This window comes from Temnothorax curvispinosus, unplaced genomic scaffold, assembly GCF_003070985.1.
Source record: "Temnothorax curvispinosus isolate PA1 unplaced genomic scaffold, ASM307098v1 QBEX01005835.1, whole genome shotgun sequence".
Classification (NCBI taxonomy): Eukaryota; Metazoa; Arthropoda; class Insecta; order Hymenoptera; family Formicidae; genus Temnothorax; species Temnothorax curvispinosus.
In genome coordinates this window covers 448,548-456,093 of record NW_020215615.1, presented here as the reverse complement: position 1 = coordinate 456,093, position 7,546 = coordinate 448,548, and positions in this window count along the sequence as shown.

Here is a 7,546-nt window from a genome sequence, read left to right as displayed (position 1 = left end):
TCTCCTCGATATACCTGGTGACTTTTTAAGGAACCCCGCGATGAGACCGGGTGGGAGGTATTTACTTATATCATTATGCTGATTTTATTACCCCGTGATGCGACGACCATTCCTCGAAGAGGCGTTACAAATGCGTTTTGCCCGCTTCGAATCTGTAATCTGCGAAAGAAAGTCCCTCTGTACGGTCGCAGGTAGGAAAGAACCGACAGTAATCAAAATTTTTTATCAGCTTCTTCTTAGTCGATCTAATCATTTGAACGTACGATACGCAAGATAAACGCCGCAAACGAGTGATGTATGATACAAAAAGGAATGCAAACATCTTTCTATGCATTCTCATAGCTAGGATATTACGTTCTTTCGTGATTGTAACGGCTACGGTGGTTATTCATACGATTTAATATAACGGCCATTGATAACAAAATACGCAACAGTTAACTACATTAAGATATAATGTAAATGTGTTTTTCTTATTATCACTAAAGCATATCGATGATAATTATTTATTAAAATGGTTATATTTCCAAAAGATAAACTGCGTGACTCTTTTTTTGAGAAATACAGCACCCATTGATGAATGAGCAGATATCGGAAAAAACGGAAACGACATTAAGAGCGTAAAAATGTAAAACACACCCCATACGGAGCCAATCGCGGGGTGCTGCAAGCTAGTTCTGCCCACCGGTCTAAATTATGAGGTCGCCGGCCAGCTCGCACCACGCATAAATGATTGCTCGTGTTATGTTAAACATCCGGGCATGGAGAGCTGCCCCGAGAGCTCACCCACGAGACATCCGATGGAAGTGGAAGAGGAGCGGTTGGATAAAAGAGGAAGAGGTGGAGGCAAAAGTTATTTATCTCGAGCAGTCGCATGAGCAAGGATTTTGAATAATTCCTACCGGTGGAAGAGCCGAGAATGTTGCCCCGTAGGGCACGTCAAGTTATCTATAAATACACCTTTTAAACTTAAATAACATTTCGAAAACGCGCTTGCTTGCAAAATCTTACAACTCAATCTTCATAACTTCTCCCATAATACATATAATAATCGAACATGAAAATAATCGTTTTTTTAGTGAAGTATATACTTCGCTGGTGTACATCAAATTTATATACCATTATTTATTTGTAAATGTAAATTCTTACTAATTTTTTAATGTAACGTGCATATATGTTAACTATTAAAATTTTCTTCTTATTGCGGTGCAATCGAGAACATTACATCACGGATAAAGGGGCTAATAAATCATGGAAAAATAAATCTTTGAATTAGTGGAACCAATCTGCAGGGTGCTGAGGGAAGTCCAGTTCTCGTAGACACACGAGTGCCTTAGGAATATGAGCGGCAATCGGCCGGCAGATCGGTCTGGTCAGTGGTCAGCGGGGAAAAAAGACATATTAGAAACATCATAATGCCAGAACGAAGCTATGTTCCAATTTATAACTGGATGATATCGCGATAAAGGCTCAGGTTCGAGGCATTGTGTTTGGTACGGATTCATTCTTGATGTTGCAGCAGGCATCGACTGCCTGGGTGGGGTCTTGGTTCCTTGGTGGGCCTAACTCAGGATATCCTTTTGATATCCTGTTAACTAATGCCCGCCATTCATTACTGACGTACGGGGAGATCTATGTTTTACGCGTAAATAATACCATCCCGGTAAAAGATTCGCCATGATCTTAATTATTATGCAACATTGACGCATGCGAACTCTTTCATTAAATACCGTTAATCTTTTTAATCGCAAAGAAAAGATTAAGTCGTTATGTCTTCCAGCGTATCGCAGAGTTTTATAGACAAAACTGTAGTATGTATAAGTATCTCCAGATACTAATTCTTCTGCTATTTTATTATTTTTACATATAAAGAAATAATTCTATAGAATCTTTTTTATTACTATTATTCTCTCTATCTTTTACAAAATAATATATGTGATTGTCAATAATGCTGCTAATTTTCTTTGCCCTTGATTTTTGCCCGAAATCTAAGACATTCGTGACGTTTCTGCTCTACCATGTTTATGGTTTTATTATATAACAAATGTTCAGTTCGCGAGACTGCAGTCAGTATGTTTACGACTGATGCCAGAGTCCGGTAGTGTCTCTATATTCGGTTTCGGTTCTCGACCGCAAAGCTGCTCAACATGTATCAGTGTCCACGTACGACGTATGTGCAGACATCAGAGGAAGAGGACGTAGGTGAGGCTAGGTCCGGACGAGAGCGAGGTGCCTGCATTGTTGCAGGTCCATTGTTAGGCCTGAGTCAGAAGAGAGGTAGGCCTGGCCACATTGGTACCGCCTACCAGACTGACCCCGACGTGGAAGGACCAGGCCAACGACGTCCTGCCTCTCCGATCATCCTTTGCCTCTCGCTAAATTTTCAAATAACGAAATTCAAATCACCTAGTCCTCTTGATATCTCTGATACTCTTTATTTTACGGCATTTATATTTTGGCACCATAAATTAACCATTTTTTTTCGTAAATAGAACAATTAAATATGTTTTCTAGATGTAATTAATTTCATATCTGTTCGTGAAATAGCTTTCAAGCGCTAAAAGAAATAATTCTGAATCTAAAGTTATTAGTGTTTTGCTTTTAAATTCTTTTCACGTATTACGTATCGCACATGCAAATGAAGCAACTTCTCCAACGTGAGTCAGCCGTGATAATCGTAGTCCTTACCTTGACTTCATTCAATAATTTACACAGCAATCGCCCGCGTAATCTCGAGAAACTCATACATTCTTGCCAATCAAAAATTTGACGATAAGAATTCAAGATTTTAATTAATCTTTTGATTCTTTTTGTTGCCCTCTAATAATTTATTTTTACTAGGAACAATCGTTAATGAAATTAAATAGATGTGAAATTTCTCTTTAAGGACTCTTAATCATGATATTATGTATCTATAGTATTCTAGTATGATATTTGTATAGCAGAAGACAGCTATGCAAATATAATATGTCTGTTCCATTACATTAAAACGTATCGGCGAAAAGCAGAGGAATAGAAAAAAAAACGGGGAATACAGGATTAAATATAAATATTCGCGACAAGAATGCATTTTGTGTTAAAAAATAAAGCGAAATAGTTAATAAGCCGGTGGCGGAACTAAACCTTAACGTGCTTCGCAATCGCAAGAGGAGCAAAAATTAAGAAGATTAAAAGGTCGAAAAGCCGCTGAAAAGAGTAGGTACACCTAGCGAAGCCGGAGAAGCATTTGCGATTGTAATGTACATTAAAATTGTAATCCCCCGACAGTGTGTGGTACAGTCCTCTTATATTTTACGCAAAAGTCAAAACATTCCGGGATACGAAGAGACGGGACGAACGATCGCTCGTAATTATTCCAGGCGTTAAAATATTTTCTCATCGAATAGAGTCTATATATATAATTCACAGAGTAGTATATATTCCCACGTATAAGACAGGAATACGAAAGCATAAAATGTTCTGAAAAATTATATTACGTGTGCTAGTCTTTACCTTCTTCCCGTTAAAACATATGTTATATGAATACCTCGTATCTTATAAAAAACTCTTTCGTGCTCTGCATAGAAACATCGTATTAAAACTTGGTCGTAAACTCAGAAGGTGAATAATCCTCCGTAATTCCTCAAATGACGATATTTTTTCTCACAAAATCGGCAATCGTAATCTTTAAAGCGTATGAGATTTATTATCAAAATGCAATTACTCGGAAATATTTTTTTTCGAATTTATGACGGAATTTATCGAAATCACATCCAATTATTTGGATTCGCGTACTTTCCAAAGAACGTTCGTTTCTTTGGAATTACGAAGAGACGAACTTCGTTCTTGTTCCACGAAACGGTACGAAAATTACGGCTGTAACCATGATCCCTTTTATCACGCGACTTAAAGCCAACGATAAAATCTTCATCCAATGATAAAATACAAAGACGCGTTACATCGGCGGCGATCTACAAAAAGTAACGTCTTTACCGTCGCGTGCGACAGAAGCGGCGACATTATATCGTTCATTTCTCGAATCGTGGCGAACGATCTTCCGTAATTATGCGAGACGGTGGGACGATTTTCTCACGGGACGAGCTCGCCGTACGGGCCACAAAATGATGATCTCCACCAAATGAACCGCCGATGACGCTGACTGTCATGCGACGGGCGCACGACCATTCTCGTTGTACCCGCTTGCTAACAAGCCCCATTGCCACTTTATTATCGCGGCCGGATCGCCCAGGAATAGCCACAAATCACGTGGAACTGGTTATCCGGTGCGTCATACGCGCTCCTACGTTCGTATATCTCCGGAACGGCATTACCTACCGGAGTACTTAAACTGGTTCACCTATATGAAATACGATGGTGAAGCGTTCACGTGATGGCAAGCCCGGACAGCAGGTAGATCTCTCCGAAACTTACCACGAGCCGCGATTATTATTCACGGCCACTTTGATTGCATAATTAGAGCGTGTCACCGAGAGGCAGTCGTCGCTCTAGTTCGAAAAGGTAACGTTATGAAAATTTCGGAGCTGTTATCTGAAGCGATCGTAAGGATTCGTGAGAAATTTTGAACCCGACATAGTTCACGCTCTATGATCTGACATAATAAATCTTTGCGGCAACTTTCTCAGCAAAAAAATATTTGACAGTATGGAATTTTATGTATTCATAAATATAACGATATGAAACCTGTATAGACTGTAATTCTGAATTAATAATTTTAATAAATAAATAAATCAAATTTTGAAAGAATTAACTTCATTAGATTTTTCTGCACAATGTTTATATACAGTGAGTAGGAGAAACTTGATTTGTTTTTAGATATAACTACCGAAACCTATATTAGAATACGTTTAAAAATTATTATTAAAATTATGTAAATAAATTGGTTCATAGATTATACACATATTACTGCATTTAGTTGATCAGAATAAGAAAATTTCAACAATGTGTGACGTGTCTTACTAAGATCAAAATTATCGTTACGGGATATCGATTGCAGAAGTCAGCCTGATCGCGCAATCCCGTTCGGCCATCGACTTTCCGATGACCTCGCGTTAACTGCCCGATATCCTTTAAAGTGGGAAGATCAATGCCCACGCTCAGCCCTAAATCACGCTTATGACAGGAACAGATGTATACTAGTCCGCCCTGTCGCGAATAGTCCTCGCAATAAGGCACCATACAAGCCGCGGTATACCTGGCTTGGCCCCTGCAGTAGCCCCCGTTTGGCTCTCTTCTCGTTTTGGATCTACGAATGCACCGACATCGTGTCGCACCGATACTCGTGTCGGCTAACCGAGCCGAGCAACCCCCGGGAAAAGAATACTCGCGACGCGTATGTAAAGACGATTGTATATCTGTATCAATTGTATGCATATGCGGGGCCCTCCACCTCTGCCGACTTCTTCTTCGGTTGCAATGCCAACACAGTCTATAGGTATATACGTACCGTACGTATATTTGTCGCGTTTAACCATTATATGGTTTATCGTTATTGTTCGTCACCGACGGGAGTACCTAAGGCCCCCCCCTCGAAACACGATGCGAGGGAAGAGAAAGAGAGACAGAAAGAGAGAGAGAGAGAGAGAGAGAAAAAAAAGGGAAAGATACGATTAACTGTTATTAAACTAACCTACCTTATGCGATCTTAATTTAAATACGATTATGGATAAGACGTGATACCAGAACTGCGCTGCGGTATCAAATTTGATATTCAAATGAATCCGTTTCTTGTTCAGGCTAGACTTTTTCCAATCGTAATCGATCGAAGATCGAAAACACCCTGATGTCGCGATTTGTTTCTATTTGCGCTCAGATATGATCGCAAAATTGTCGTGTTTATAGTAAGTTGTCCGCTTAGCATTAATTATCTGCTACTCCTTCGTACTCCATAAAAACAAATTACATATTTCTGTTTCCAAGAAATGCATCTCATAAAAGTCACGCGAGGAACGATTCAACGAGAGCTATTACTTTTCGCATCTTTTACGAGGAACTTTCATCAACGAGATTTGTTTCCTTGTGGTAAACGATGATTCGTATGGCATTTCGCTGCAATGTACATAAACGCAGCTGTATTAAACCGTTATGCGTCGCGGAAACTTTGTTTATTTTAGAAGTTATTTATTTGACAGAAACATCGCGAAGACGTGGCGAGTCCGCGCGTATCCTGTATACGGAAACTTGCGTTGCAAACGCGCAGTGTCGACTCGTACAAGAAGTAAAGGATTAAATTTAGCAACGGCGAATATCCCGCCGTCGCGAATGGTCTCTCCCGAGTCGATCTGTGCAACGCTAATGTATTAAGCACGATCGTACATGGAAGGACAATCTCGTGCAGCACAATTATGCGCACTGCCAAGTGTTTGGTCTGTGCGATAAACTGCAAGATGGATTAGTACGAAATTTCATCAAAAGGTAAACTAACAGTCTGAATACAATGTGGTTACCGATCACGTTCTGTCTTTTCAAGAGAAGAACATAAGAACAACCTGTTATTTATTAGCTATCCACTCAAGAAATACTTGTACGTCAGTTCCTTTTCGAATTACGGAATCAAATTTTGCTCTTTCGTGACGTCGAGTAATGGCAAGAGATTTTATTTAAAGCGACGTAAATAATTTTATATCACAGATTTTATTTATTCTAGCGCATTAATTTTGCAATCCATATCGAAAGTAATTTGAATATCTTTAAATATTTGCGCGGAAAGGACGTCTCACTGCTTTCGCTGAAAATTTTCTACGAAATTATCATCGAAATTTCCGCAATATATGTATTATTCCGATCAAAGATAAGGCGCTTTCCGCGCGAGCCGCATTTGGCAGCGAGACACGGCCGCGATCTGTGACATTTCTATACCAAATATATCGTACAGAACGCCGCCGCCTCGCGCACTGTCATATTAAATATTATTTATGTTCCCTCACGCACAAAAGAGACCGGTTGACTCGCCTGGATCCGAGGCTTCGCGCGCGCGTGTGTAGGGAACGCACGTTCAATATAACCGTGCCGCATATAAAGCACGAGGGCCGCGCGTAGGTCCCAATCGAAAAACAATATCGATCCATTGTTCCAACCGGTCAATAAATATCGTAAATATCGCGTTGAATTATCGGCCCCGATCTTCGTAGCTCCGCACGCTGAACGCGGGCCGATTCTCATGCTCGCGATTAGGCTTCCCTGCTGACGCACTTGAGCGTATACGAGTGCGCGATACATGCGTGGAATAAGATTTGCACCACGCGTTGGCGCTTTGCATGAACGGGAACAGTACGTATTGTATAATATCGTAAAAATCGCAGCGAGTTTCTACGCGCGCCGATGGTATCCTATCCTTCTATCTCATCGAATTTATAGACTATGGAGTATATATAATATCTCTTTAGAACCACGGCTTTTCTCTGAACTCTTTATGAATTTGAGGAAGAGTACACTTCAACCTTACTTCCGCGTGTGCGTGCACGTTGTAATATTAAAGCGCTCTTCTCTTTCCGTGTAACACGTTAATTGGATCGCCCGGACAGAAATTCGTAATAAACGAAAGACACCACGT